The sequence below is a fragment of the Prunus dulcis genome, chromosome 7 (genome assembly GCF_902201215.1).
Source record: "Prunus dulcis chromosome 7, ALMONDv2, whole genome shotgun sequence".
NCBI lineage: Eukaryota > Viridiplantae > Streptophyta > Magnoliopsida > Rosales > Rosaceae > Prunus > Prunus dulcis.
In genome coordinates this window covers 655,665-669,892 of record NC_047656.1, presented here as the reverse complement: position 1 = coordinate 669,892, position 14,228 = coordinate 655,665, and positions in this window count along the sequence as shown.

The following is a 14,228-nucleotide window of genomic DNA, read 5'->3' as shown; positions in this document are numbered from 1 at the left end:
ATACCGATCAATACCGTACCGTACCGAATACTGAAATATAATTTTTTTTACTCTTTATACTCATATTCTCTCCTTCTCATATTAGCCCCTATTCTTTTTTCTATTTTAAAATTAAATGCTAACATTCCAACACATTTTCTATGTTATTATTGTTCTTCTCTTCAATTCAACATAAACACAATGCCACTGCAAGGGACTTCGACCTGGGAATTCAGCTGGGAAAGTACATTTGACCAAGAACATGACACAAGCCCAATTCTCAGAACAGCAATTCATGAAGTGGGTGAGGTTTGTTGGAAGACTGAAGCACTCTGTGTTCAAGACAGCCAAAAATAAGCTATTCCCTTCTTACACTCTGCATGTGACTAAGAACCGTGCTGCTGGAGACTTCAGAACCATTCAGGACGCCATTGACTCTCTCCCATTCATTAATCTCTTGAGAGTGGTCATCAAGGTCCATGCAGGGGTCTACACGTGAGTGTCTTGTTCCTTGTTATCAGAATTCAGATCACTCTTGGACTTAGTCTCTGTCTTTGACCAAGAAATGCTCTTTTCTTCATGAATTGTCCTATGCTCTGTCTTTCATTATTGTTATGTGGTAATTTCTGAAGCTGCGAAATGTTAAATGTTAAATGTTGTTATTGGTTATTTTTTAGTTGTGTCATTTTGATACCGAAATTGTACCGATATCGTACTAATACCGATTTGGCACGGTATGGTACGGTATCAACTTTGACAAACGATAATCTCATATCATACCATACCTGTTTTAATTTTCGGTATCGATAGCGGTACGAGCTCAATACCATACCATGCCCACCCCTACTTGAACTCATGACCTCCACTTCACAATTTAGTTTTTATAGTATTTATGACAGGACCCGCCCCGGAATTTCCTTGGAAACCGGAGCAAATCCCGTCTTATTACCGACATCACCCCGATACCGGGCCCACATACTAAGAATCGAGACTTTCTACCAAAATTTTGACAGAGTCTCCCCTGTAAATTGAACATTTCCCCAAAAATTCAACCTGCTCAAAATTCACAGTTTAAGGTACCCAACCAGCAGCATGCTTTAAAGCAAATAAACAGTTTACAACAAAAGGCTCCGGCCTCAAAAATCAAACCCTAGCAAGTGCGATAACAGAGCATATCTAAGGAATTCAATTACAACAAAAACAAAGTTCAAGGGAAAAATGAATGAAGGAGTCCTACGAAAGCTCAAGGCTCGTAAGCACACGATCCGACTTAGCTGCGGAGCTTAGTCAACTACTAGCTGGGGGCGCAAAACAAAAAAATGTGAGTGGACAAAAATAAAGTTCAGTTTAGTGTAAACCAACATAATATAACCTCACTGTTTAATAAACCATGCAAGAAATCCAAATGCATCACAAACCATCATAATCAAATAAATATCTATATATGTCAAAACCAAACCAATACCGGATGCGAAGTCCGAAATCCAAAATCGGCCGAACCCTAAGTTGAAATTCAAATGACCCAAGGTCAAAATTAACGAAATCCTATCCGACCATCAGCTAGAGCATGGAAAATAGGTAGAAATCCATACCTTACTCGTCAAATTTGGTGGAGAAATGAGAAAGAACGAGAGGCCGAAAGTTTGTTGAAAAACTGTCAAAACAGCTTCGTTTCGTGGCTGTTTCCGACGACGGCAGCGGCGGGTCAAGGTGGCGGTGGGTTGGAACAGAAAGAAGGAAGTGTGGTGGTTCCAACGGAACCAGTGCCGCTCAACTTGGAGGTGTGGTGGCGATGATGGAGAAGTGAAGTTGCTTCGATGGAGAGAAGAATAAAAATCGAATGAGGCTGTTTCTGCGCAAGTGAGAGGAGAGAGAGAGAGAGAGAGAAGAAGTAAAATATTTTTAAAACCAACTTCGAAATATTTATGGTTTTGCCATTGTCGATGTTTTGATCGTAATTTCTTCGTTACAACTCCGAATCAAGCCCACTACGTGTCTACGGACTCATCTCAGTACGATCTACCCAAAAATACCAACTATTGCTCCAAACTCTTTTCGGATAAGAAAATGACCAATTTACCCCTACCTCAAGGGTAAATTCGAAAATTCAAAATTTATTTTACTTAAGAAATTTAATTTAGGAATTTAATTTAGAGTCGGGGTGTTACAATTTATATTATATTTCCCAATATTAACTTAAATCATTTTTATTTTTTATCACACAAATTAGCATTTTCTCTTATCAAATTATAAAATAGTTGTTTGCCAATTAAAATTTTCTATTTAAAGTATATAAAAAAAGTTAAACTATGTTATAAAATTAACGGAATATGTGGTAAAATATTGAGCTGCACGTAAAGTAGATGAGACACAGCATTTAACGAGGTTCGGCTATGCCTACGTCCTCGGAGAGCAGTAGCAGTAACTTTTCCACTATATAAAATAATAGGGCTACAACTTTAGTGTTTACAATATGTGTGGCTCACTGAATTTTCTCTCTTGGAGAATTTCTCTCTGCTCTCCTATCCACTCACTCACCTTCTTTCTTCCTTCTCTTCATCTTCACTAAGCACCCTCTTCTCCTGATGGAGGTATCTATTTATAGGCCTAAGACATTGGCTGTTCACTTCACAAGATAATTGGCAGACAAACATCATTAATATTCTTCAATCAATTGGGTAGTGGGGCTTGCCATTTTGGGATCCACATTGTTGACTTTACAACACTCCCCTTTGGATACCACAAATGATATGTTAGTTGCATCATTAAAGACTTGCTTGGAGAAAAACCTAGTGAGGTAGAAAACTGATAGAAGGAAGAAAGAAGAGTACAACAATCTGTATAGCATACTTCTGGATGCTCCCCCTGATTAATATCTCCCCCTGATGTCTTCATGACTATCTTTTGGAGTGAGAATCTTTCGGAGTGAGTGGAGGATGTAGCCATTAACAATTCTCGTAGTTGAGTAAGTAAATATATTTCCAGTGAGCTATCTCTATGTAAATCATAGAAATTTTCAGAGTCCGCGTTTCCAACAAAACTTGGGCTATTTGTAAGTTCACTTGAAAGAATATGCCCGTACATGGTGTTATGCAGAGATAGCATCAAATATACCTCACATCATCCCAAAATGATGGTGATGGAGTTGAGCTCTATCTGGAAAATATGATGTCCGGTCCAATATACTTCCGGAAAATCCTTAAAGTGTCCAACGGATAATCCTCATAAAAATGCTTCAATACTTTCTTAGTATAAGCAAGAATCTCGTTGGCATAATGCTCGATCTTTAAGTCAAGACAAATATTTCTTGAACTCTTCAGAAGCTTTAATGTGTTGCAAACACATTATAATCAATATACTCACTGAGGCAATTTATGCACATTAACATTGAGTACAGATTTTGTGCTTCAGGCACATGTCATTCAGGGACTTGCTTCATGCAATTTCAATCCTTTCAAGGATTTTGTTTAAAGGGATTAAACTTTATGACACATTATATAGCTTTAACCAGCTATTTATACATCTTTAGGGAATCGCTTCTGGCAATATGCTCCGTGCATTTAATAACCCTTAAAGATAACATGTTGGTCTCCGTAAATGTGCAATAAAGGGGCACAATTGAATCTATAAATATGGAGAAAACCCAACATTCCTTGTTTATGCCAAAAACATTGTGTCATACAAAGTAGGTATATTCCCTTTTATTCCGAACACCCAAGTATAACTTTCAGTATTAACAAATTTTGGGGTTCGTATTGTGGGTTTGTTCTTTCACGTTCATTCTTATCTATAATGGAATTACCTCATTCCATTTTGGCCAATGATATTGTCGACATTTAATAATTGAACGTGGTTCCAATCAACACAGCCCATTGATGATTTGAGTAGCTACTCCAAAATCAAAATTTGTCATTCATCAATTCATGATCCCACCATTCTCATGTGCATGCGCATACATCAATTATAAGCATTTCTTTGCTTTTGGGTACCCAAGCCACTGCAGGGGGCTTTTATTATGTGAGAATGTGGATTATAACCTCCAATGGAGCGTTATTTTATAGTAGGGCGTGGATAATCTCCATTTAGGGAGTTGGAACATTTAGAACCCATATATCTGTCATGCTGCAGGCATGCCACAGATTAATACATACATGTCAATTAATTTCTGGGACTTTAACCCATACAATTTGCTACGCATTAGGCGTGCACAATATCAATATTGACATGTCAAAGGATTGTCCTTTCGGGACTTCAATCCACATCATTTGCTACGCAACAGGCGTGCATCATATTGATCACTGCTATACCCATATTTTGTTCTTATGGGACTTTAATCTGTGCAGTGTATTATCAATGTATCCAACTTGCAATCTGTAAAATTTGCGTTAATAATTCATGGATACATACAAGCCATTCTTTTGGAACGGACTTATCTCCCCATTTGGTTACCTTTCAAGATAAAATATCAAATAAGTATATAAGCATAAAATAACACAAGTATTGCTTACATCCTTAGGTGGGAGAAACTTTTCTCAAGTATCATTCAAGCTCGTATCGGCCCAGTAAATATAATGTAGCGCTTGATGATCTAGTTATATCCTGCAAGAGCAAAAATCACAATTCTTCTCTCTGTCAAAAAAACAAATAACCCTCAGAGTTAGGATCACCGCATGGATTCTTTCTTCGGATGTTCATTCTAAAGAAATAAAATCCCTTATGAACAGAGAGTTATAAAAAGAAAGAAAAAGATACAAAAATTGTGATATTGATTGCAAGGTAAGGTAAGCAATCAAGGAAGGAAGCTGGTGGGAGCAGACAACAAGCTCTCATTTCTCCTAGTCTAGAAGGACCTCAGGAGATTAGAGCATAAGGTCGCCTTCACAGTTCCCTGATGTAGCGGAAACGTGATCAGGGATAGTCTCGCTTCCTGAATGGATGATCAGAGATAGTCTTGCTTCTCGGGCATATTGAGTGCTTACTGATAAGAAAAACAAGTAGATATCGCATCACTAGGTATGGAGAAAACTGGATGTCTTCTGCAAAGAAAATTTAGTAACACATTTATACACAAATAAGAGGAATAGGTAGAACCGGTGAATTTCAAATTAACCATAGGAAAATTGCGAGATTCTCGGGGTGCTTTTGAAAAAATAGCTCCGTGAAATCCGCAAAGCAAGATCAGCTTTGACGAAAATAATACTTGAAAACGCCGAAAGTGCCGACAAACATTAATGGAGGCCGCGTGAAGTTTTGGAATCTGGAAAAGAAAAAGAATTATGGGGATCCGAGAAGATATTGGGATCCTGGAAAAATTGCCACATTTCCGTCTATAGATATTGCTTATACAAAACTTGATTGGAGCAACTGCGTTTCAACTCAACTTCCTTCATTTTCTGAAACTTTAGTTTTTCTAAGACTTTCTTCGAAACCTTCTTAAAATGGCTTCCTCTTCTTCCTGCCCAAATTATTTCAATTTAAATGATGCTCCCACAACAACCAGTGACGCCAAAGTTTGGCGTCCATCCTTTGTATCCCAAAATCGTCATCTCACAGTTAATGATTCTGTGATGATGAATGATGCTACTGCTGTCATAGTAGCTAGGAATTTCATTACTCCAATGGATGAAATATTGTTAACAGGGAGGTCTGAGGAAGAGGCTATTGATGACTCAATGGCTTCTAGCATTCAGAGTGCTGCTTCTGTTTCTAACATGGCTGATCGTTTGCGTGCTAGAGCAAACGAGGTTCAGAAGCTAACAACTGAAAATTCGTCTCTTCAAAGAATGCTTCATGAGTCTCAACAGGAGGTTGAGAAACTTAAAGGAGAGAATAATGCCTTGTTGAAACTAGTGAGTTCGTACTCCGTTGATACACTGAGAAGGCTAGACATGCTGCAGGTCTCAAATGAAAGAATTTTGGGAGACCACGAGAGGCTCATGGCTAAGCTTAAGAGGCGCCGTCCTCTTCCTTCAGAGGCTTCCAGAACATAATGTAATTTTATAGATTTTACAGGGCCTGCACCTTCATTGCAGGTGGAAAAAATCTATCTTGTTATATGCTCCTTTCCTGTTATAATAATTGCGCACATTCTTAAACTTGTACCTGTGGTTTTTACGTCTTTTCAAAATGACGGTTTGGAACCTTGTGCCTTATAGGTTCAAATAACCACATTGACTTTCCCAAATTTCATATTTCAATGCATGTGAGCCCGTAACTTCTGGCCCGGGCTAAACACATACTCAGAATTTATTCGCCCTTTTCAAATGGACATGAAATATGGATTGAGTAAAAGCCACGCTAATATCACAATATAGTAGTGAAGAGCATTAACTACTATATACCCACAACTTCAAGTTCAGGAATATCCATGGGCTTTCGACGATATAACAATTCATGCAAAAAGACGACGGTAAAAATACAATGTCGTGGGTCATGAGAATAGACGACCAACTCTCTAAAAAAACCGTCGTTAAAAAGGAAAAATATGACACATATTAACAGAACAAGGCCGCAAGATAGACATACTTACTTACGACAATCGTCTTTAAATACATTATATAAAAACAGCCGTCGTAAAATAAATTTTCCACTTCGATTTTTCTATAAAAGATGACGTGGAAATAGTTGTCAGTGTCATTATTTACGACGTATGTATTTATAGAGTAGACGTTGAACAACGAAACAACGTCGGTTACAAATATATGAGAGTCGTATTACAAAATTTATACGTCCTATTTTCAGAAACAAACAACGACGATAAATATTAGGCGTTGTTAAATAAAACAACGTCGAAAACAAATAAAAACAGACGTGTTTAGTCTGCTAAAGTTTTAAAAAATAGTCGAGGATGAGAATAGGCGACCAACTCAAACAAATCACCGTCGTTAAAAAGGAAAAATATGACACATATTAAAAGAACAAGGCCGCAAGATAGACATACAACGACGACAACTAAAACACTACGCCGTTAAATATAATTTTCACGACAAGAAAAAATATGGCGTCTTTAAATACATGAGAAGACGACGTTATTGAAATCTACTACGTCTCTTATTTACAAACAACCGTCGTGAAATAAATTTTCCACTTCGATTTTTCTAAAAAAGATGACGTGGAAATAGTTGTCAGTGTCATTATTTACGACGTATGTATTTATATAGTTGACGTTGAAATGCGAAACAACGTCGGTGGCATTTATATAGTCGACGTTGTATTTATATGTATTCATTACTCACGCCGCACTTATTAATGTAGACGACGTTGAACTTCTAAACAACGTCGGTTCCAAATAAATGAGAGCCGTATTACAGAACATATAGACGGCGTTGATTATGATGAGAGCCGTATTACAAATAACGTCGTTTAATTGATATTAGGCGGCGGTTATAATGAATTACCGTCGGAATTCATTTCGTTCCTCTTCGTTTATAAAAGAACTTGCGACGTGGAAAATGTATGATGGCGTCGTATTTTTTAACGTTCAGATTATTTATCTCGTTTTTTAGACGTCGGTATTATGGGATTGGAGTCGTGTTATTTTGAATTACATGGCGGTTCTTAATCCTTCCCCGACGTGATATCCTGAATAATTGCTTCACAATAGCGTCGTGGTTCTTCATTGTTACGTTGCTTTAAGGCGTCGGTAAATATGCTGAATAACTGGTTCACAATAACGTCGTGTTTTATTTGAACAGACGTCGTTTTTTATGCAGAATATAATGATGTAATCTGGAACCAGTATTTTTTGCACTGATTGTTTTGTGGCCAAAACCTGTATAATGAAAGTGAAGAAATCACATTACAATATATTACAAAATTAATGTCATACACTGCCAATTACATAAGCATCATTCAATCCATATATCTTCACACCCACCTCGAATATTTTGACCACCTAACTCACCCACCGGTTCATCAAATGTGTCAACATTTGGCATCCCTCTAGTAAATGGCTCACACTCAATTATCACATCACCTAAGACTTCATCACCAATAACATCATTATATTCTCTATTAGGCATTGATAACACTACCGACCAACCACGATGCATCGGGTCGTCAACAAAAAATATTTGTTTGACTTGAGAAGCCAAAACAAATTGGTCATTCCTATGTCCAATTTTACTCAAATCTACAAGGGTAAATCCAAGTTCGTCGACTACAAGACCAGAACTATCTATCCAATCACACCTAAAGGCTGGGATTGTAAACTTTTGGTAGTCAAGGTCCCAAATTTCTTGAATGACACCATAGAAACCCATATTTGAGAGAATTGGGTTTTTATCCTTGGCACTAACAACTTGCATGGTATGTGCAAGTAAATAAACTCCACTATTTTGAGTTGTCCGCACATCATCTTGTGCCTTGATATTGAATTTAATACCTTTAATAAGATAGCTCCTATATAATGGCACTGCCATGTTTGGACCAGCTGCTAGCCACCTTAAATTTTCTGATACGCCATGATTGTCTTCCTCAAGTTCACTTTGAACCTGCAAATTAATCAAATCTTAATTCAATCTAACATAGAAATAAGAAGAAAATTAAAAAAGAAATATGTTATTCAACAACATATACCTTGAAGCGTAGCCATTGAATGAAAGTGCTATTGTGCTTATCCTGCAGCCACTTTGTTCTCTTTCTAAATTTTGGATAAGCAGTCTTGATGTGGATCATATGTTGCCTACATGACACGAAAAATTCAAGCATTACGGTCCCAAATATATAAGATAAACATAAGAAATAATTTAAAATGGAAACTTAAAGAATAAAACTCATACGTACTCGATATAAGGTAGGACTTCCTCCGTATTCTCCAAGACATATAGATGTGCTTGATTCAACAGGTCCTGATCAACTACGCTCACTGTGCAACCTGATAATGGCTTTGAAACTCCCATCTTTTGGCTTGAAGGCACTCCAACTGTACTAACATCGGATAAATGCTGAGTACAAAACTCTACCGCTTCTTCAGCTATATACCGCTCAGCAATGCAACCTTCGGGACGAGTACGATTCTGAACATACCCCTTCAGCACTTTCATATATCTTTCAAGCGGATACATCCACCTAAAATATACTGGCCCACATAGACGAACTTCTCTGACAAGATGTACTACTAGATGAACCATGATATCAAAGAATGAAGGGGGAAAGTACTTCTCAAGCAAACACAGAGTAACTACTACATCTTCTTCCAACTTATCTAGCTTGGAAACATCAACAGTCTTTGCACATATAGCATTGAAGAAGAAGCACAAACGAGTTATTGCATACCTTGCAGGCTTCTCCAAAACAGAACGAATTGCCACAGGGAGCAATTGTTGCATTAAGGTATGACAATCATGTGATTTAAGGCCAAGAAGTCTTGAATCTTGTAAAGATACAAGATTTTTAATATTTGAAGAATAACCTTCAGGGACCTTCATACCATAGAAAGAATTGCAAACCTCTCTCTTCTCTGCTCTTGACAAATTCCAAGGCCCAGGAGGCAAACGAGTACGTCTTTCTCCATACTTGGGTTGCAAATCAGTTTTGACCCCATGTTCATGTTCAATAAATCTAATCGAGCAGCAATCCCATCTTTATTTTTTCCAGGGATCTCCAGCAATGTACCAATGATACTATCGCAAACATTCTTCTCAATGTGCATAACATCTAGGGCATGCCTCACAGGAAGGTATTTCCAATACTCGAGATCAAAGAATATTGATTTCTTCTTCCAACAAACTCTGTCACCATTTTCAACCATATGCAGCACTTCTTCTCCGGTTAATGGCTCGGGAGGTATGCCATATTCGGGTTTCCCATTAAAAGCTGCACGTTGCCTCCTATATGGATGATTGATTGGTAACCATTTTCTATGCCCAATGTAACAAATTTTGTGGCCATTTTTCAACCTGTGACTAGGTGTATCATCGCCGCATATTGGACAAGCTTTATATCCTTTAACAACACAACCAGATAAGTTTCCATAGGCGGGGAAATCATTAATTGTCCACATTAATGCAGCTCTGAGTGTAAAGTATTCTCCATTATGTGCATCATACACTCCTCTAATCCCAACCCACAAAGATTTTAAATCATCAATCAAAGGCTCCAAGTAGGCGTCTATATCATTTCCGGGTTGTTTAGGACCGGAAATCAATAAGGTTAACATCATGAACTTTCGTTTCATGCACAACCATGGAGGGAGATTATATGTAACTAAGATAACCGGCCAACAACTATATCTGCTACTTAGAGAACTGTGGGGATTGAATCCATCAGATGAAAGAGCCAATCTCAAGTTTCTCGGCTCATTACCAAACTCAGGCCATTTATCATCAAGAAGTTTCCAAGGCGGGGAATCCGCCGGATGAGACATCTGACCGTCAATTGATTTTCTAGCAGCATGCCAAGTCAAACTCTTAGCTGTCTCATGTGATTGAAACATCCTTTTAAACCTTGGAATTGGAGGAAAATACCACACCACCTTCGCTGGCACACCCTCTTTCAAGATTGAATCTTTGCCTTCCTTCCACCTTGAGATACCACAAGTAGGACAATTAGTTGAATCCTCATACTCCTTCCTATACAAGATGCAATCATTGGGGCATGCGTGCATTTTCTCATAACTCAGCCCCAATGCACACAAAGTCTTTTTAGCCTCATACATAGAGGTTGGTATTGTATTTCCTTCTGGAAGCAAATCGCCTTGAAGTATCAATAATTCTGTAAAGCAGACATCACTCATCCCATGTTTTGCCTTCAAATTATACAACTTCACTAATGCCGATAACTTCGTGTACTTTCTACAACCAGGGTACACTGGTTGATCTCCATCCCCAATCACATTGGCAAACTCATACGGATCGGAACCAAAATCACCAAAATCACCAAAATCACCAAAATCATTATCATCCATATCAATTTCTTCAGACACAAAACTGTACCTACTATGGCCATCATCTTCTTCAACATTTCTACTAGCATTAGTAGTTGCTTCCCAAGGTTCTCCGTGAAATGTCCAATTCTTATAGCTTTGGTCAATTCCATTAAAGTATACGTGATCCCTTATAATTCCAACCCCAAACAACTTCAAATTAACACATTTAACACATGGACAACGGATATGTGTTGTAGTTAGAAGATTTTCTACAACAAAGTTCAAAAATGCTTCCACCCCAAATTCATATGCCTTCGATCTTCTATCCGGGTGCATCCATGACTTATCCATCTCCGACACTATAACCTATTATCTATAATAAAGTGAAAATACAGGCAATGACCATCACTATAGCAGATTATACAAAGATCTAATAGCAAGTAATACACAACAGAGACGACGGGTTTTAAACAAAAACAGGCGTATTTGGCATATATAGACGACGGATTTTCAACAGACGTCGTCTATTATAAGTAATACAAGCGACGGTTTATGAAAAAACCGTCGTGTATAAGTAATACAACGACGGTAGTTTAAAAAAACCGTCGTGTAATCGTCGTCGTATGCCTAAAAATTCGTCGTGTCTCAGTTTATTTTCAAGAACCCAAAACCCATTAAGAACACAACATATATATGAAACCAAGCAAGAAACCAACATATACATGAAACCAAGCATGAAAACAATAAATCCATTCCCAATTCAACATAACATAGGGTGATTAAAAGATCCGACAAAATTAAATCCATTCCCAATTCAACATAACAGATAATGTAATCCATGAACCCATTAAACAGAAAATCCATGAACCCATACCTATAAGCACATTATTAACGGATCGCAAAGCATATACCTAAAACCCTTTAACAAAACAACCTAATATCATTCAATGAATTTACAAGGGGAAGATAGGGTTTGTACTTACAGGTTGGACGAGCTCACAGATTCGACGGAGCCTGGAGAGTGCAACTTTTAATTAGAAGCAGAAGTGAGAGAGCGAAATGTTATGTTGCGCGAAATCTGAAAATTTTAGGGTTCAGGGTTCGAAGTATAAGAATAAGAGCCAAATCTAAAAAATTTAGGTCGCGCGAAAATTTTTAGAGAGCGCGCTCTTTAAAACGTCGAAAGAAAAACCATGGCGAAAGTTCTACAAGAACCGACGTAAATGTAATATTCCACGACGGAAACACTGAACGTAACGCCGTTTATTTTGACGCTTCATTTTTTGGATTAATTTTAAATTTATTTTGAATATTTTGATATAAAGACGACTAAAAACCACGTCGGGGTTAAGAAATTGAAGACGTTGTAAATTATAATAGACGACTTACATATTAAAATGACGTCGTTTAAAGTAGAAACCATGTTGGATATTTTACTGCACGACGTAACATATGTATTCCACGACTCAACCACCGTCGTTAAAAATTAATACCCTAAACCCTTAAAACTAAATTATACAATTTAAAAAATTAAGTTTATAAAAGGGTTTATGGTTTTACAACCTAATATATACCCTAGACTACCCAAAAATTATACTTTAAAAATAAACCCCAATAAATAAAAACCCTAATCTCTAAACCATAGACTCTAAACCCTAAACCATAAAACTAGAAGTGATTTTATGACTCATCAAAACAATTTTGTTTTGGATGGTCATTTTAAATTTTTGTTATTCAAAATGAAATTTTTCAAGGTTTAGGGGGAAGAAAATATATCAATGACTTCATAGGAGTTGACTTTGCATTTTTCTGATTTATTTTAAATTTATTTTGAATATTTTGATATAAAAAAAATAAAATATTCTTATCACAATAACAAACCACGTCGGGGTTAAGAAATTGAAGGCGTTGTAAATTATAATAGACGACTTACATATTAAAATGACGTCGTTAAAAGTAGAAACCATGTCGGATATTTTACTGCACGACGTAACATATGTATTCCACGACTCAACCACCGTCGTTTAAAATTAATACCCTAAACCCTTAAAACTAAATTATATAATTTAAAATTTTAAGTTTATAAAAGGGTTTATGGTTTTACAGCCTAATATATACCCTATACTACCCAAAAATTATACTTAACAACCCTAATCTCTAAACCCTAGACTCTTAAACCATAAAACTAGAAGTGATTTTATGACTCATCAAAACAATTTTGTTTTGGATGGTCATTTTAAATTTTTGTTATTCAAAATGAATTTTTTCAAGGTTTAGGGGGAAGAAAAAATATCAATGACTTCATAGGAGTTGACTTTTCATTTTTCTGATTTATTTTAAATTTATTTTGAATATTTTGATATAAAAATAATAAAATATTCTTATCACAACAACAACCCACGTCGGTGTTAATAAATTGTAAAAATGAGAAACCATGGCGGATATTTAACTATCCGACGTAAAATATATATTCCACGACTTAACCGCTGTCGTTACAAAGTACTATCCTGAACCCTTAAGAAATAACCGTCGTGTGTTATTTGTTCTTACTTTTTTATATATCTTTGTTTTAGGATGAATTGCAAAAACAAGTCTCGGAAGGCAAAGTCAGTGTATCTGGCAGCAATGATGTGTTGACCATGGCTTTGGGCCCCGAGCATCCAGACAGAGTGAGAGGTGTAAGTGCTGGGATTTCCCCAAGGCAATATTTCAATTTACCCAAACCACAGAGGATGAGCTTTGACGACCGTTTAAGAGTTCTCCTTCAAGAAGAGAATAAAAAGATGGAAGCTAAGACAAGGGAAGAGGCTTTAAGGATGGAGGCTAGAACCAAACAATTGGTAGAGGCTGAGAGGGAGCATTTCCTGAGTCAGCTTTCCCAATTAATTCCCAATTTTGATCCAAGCATGCTTAAACCAAGAATTAGCCAAAGTCCCAAAAAAACAATGTCTGACAAAGTAAGCTGCTCTAGAGGTGATGTGATACCCCTACATTTTGAGGATGATACTGCCAAAAATGGGAAACATCAGGAAGAAAAGGTAACATATCTGAACTTTGAATTCTCTGTTTTTTTAAAAACTATTAGGGATCTCACATAACCTCCAGAGCAGCTTGCTTTGTTAGACATTGGATTTTTGGGACTTTGGCTAATTCTTGGTTTAAGCATGCTTGGATCAAAATTGAGAATTAATTGGGAAAGCTGACTCAGGAAATGCTCCCTCTCAGCCTCTACCAATTGTTTGGTTCTAGCCTCCATCCTTAAAGCCTCTTCCCTTGCCTTAGCTTCCATCTTTTTATTCTCTTCTTGAAGGAGCTCTTAAACTGTCCTTTAAACGGTCGTCAAAGCTCATCCTCTGTGGTTTGAGTAAATTGAAATATTGTC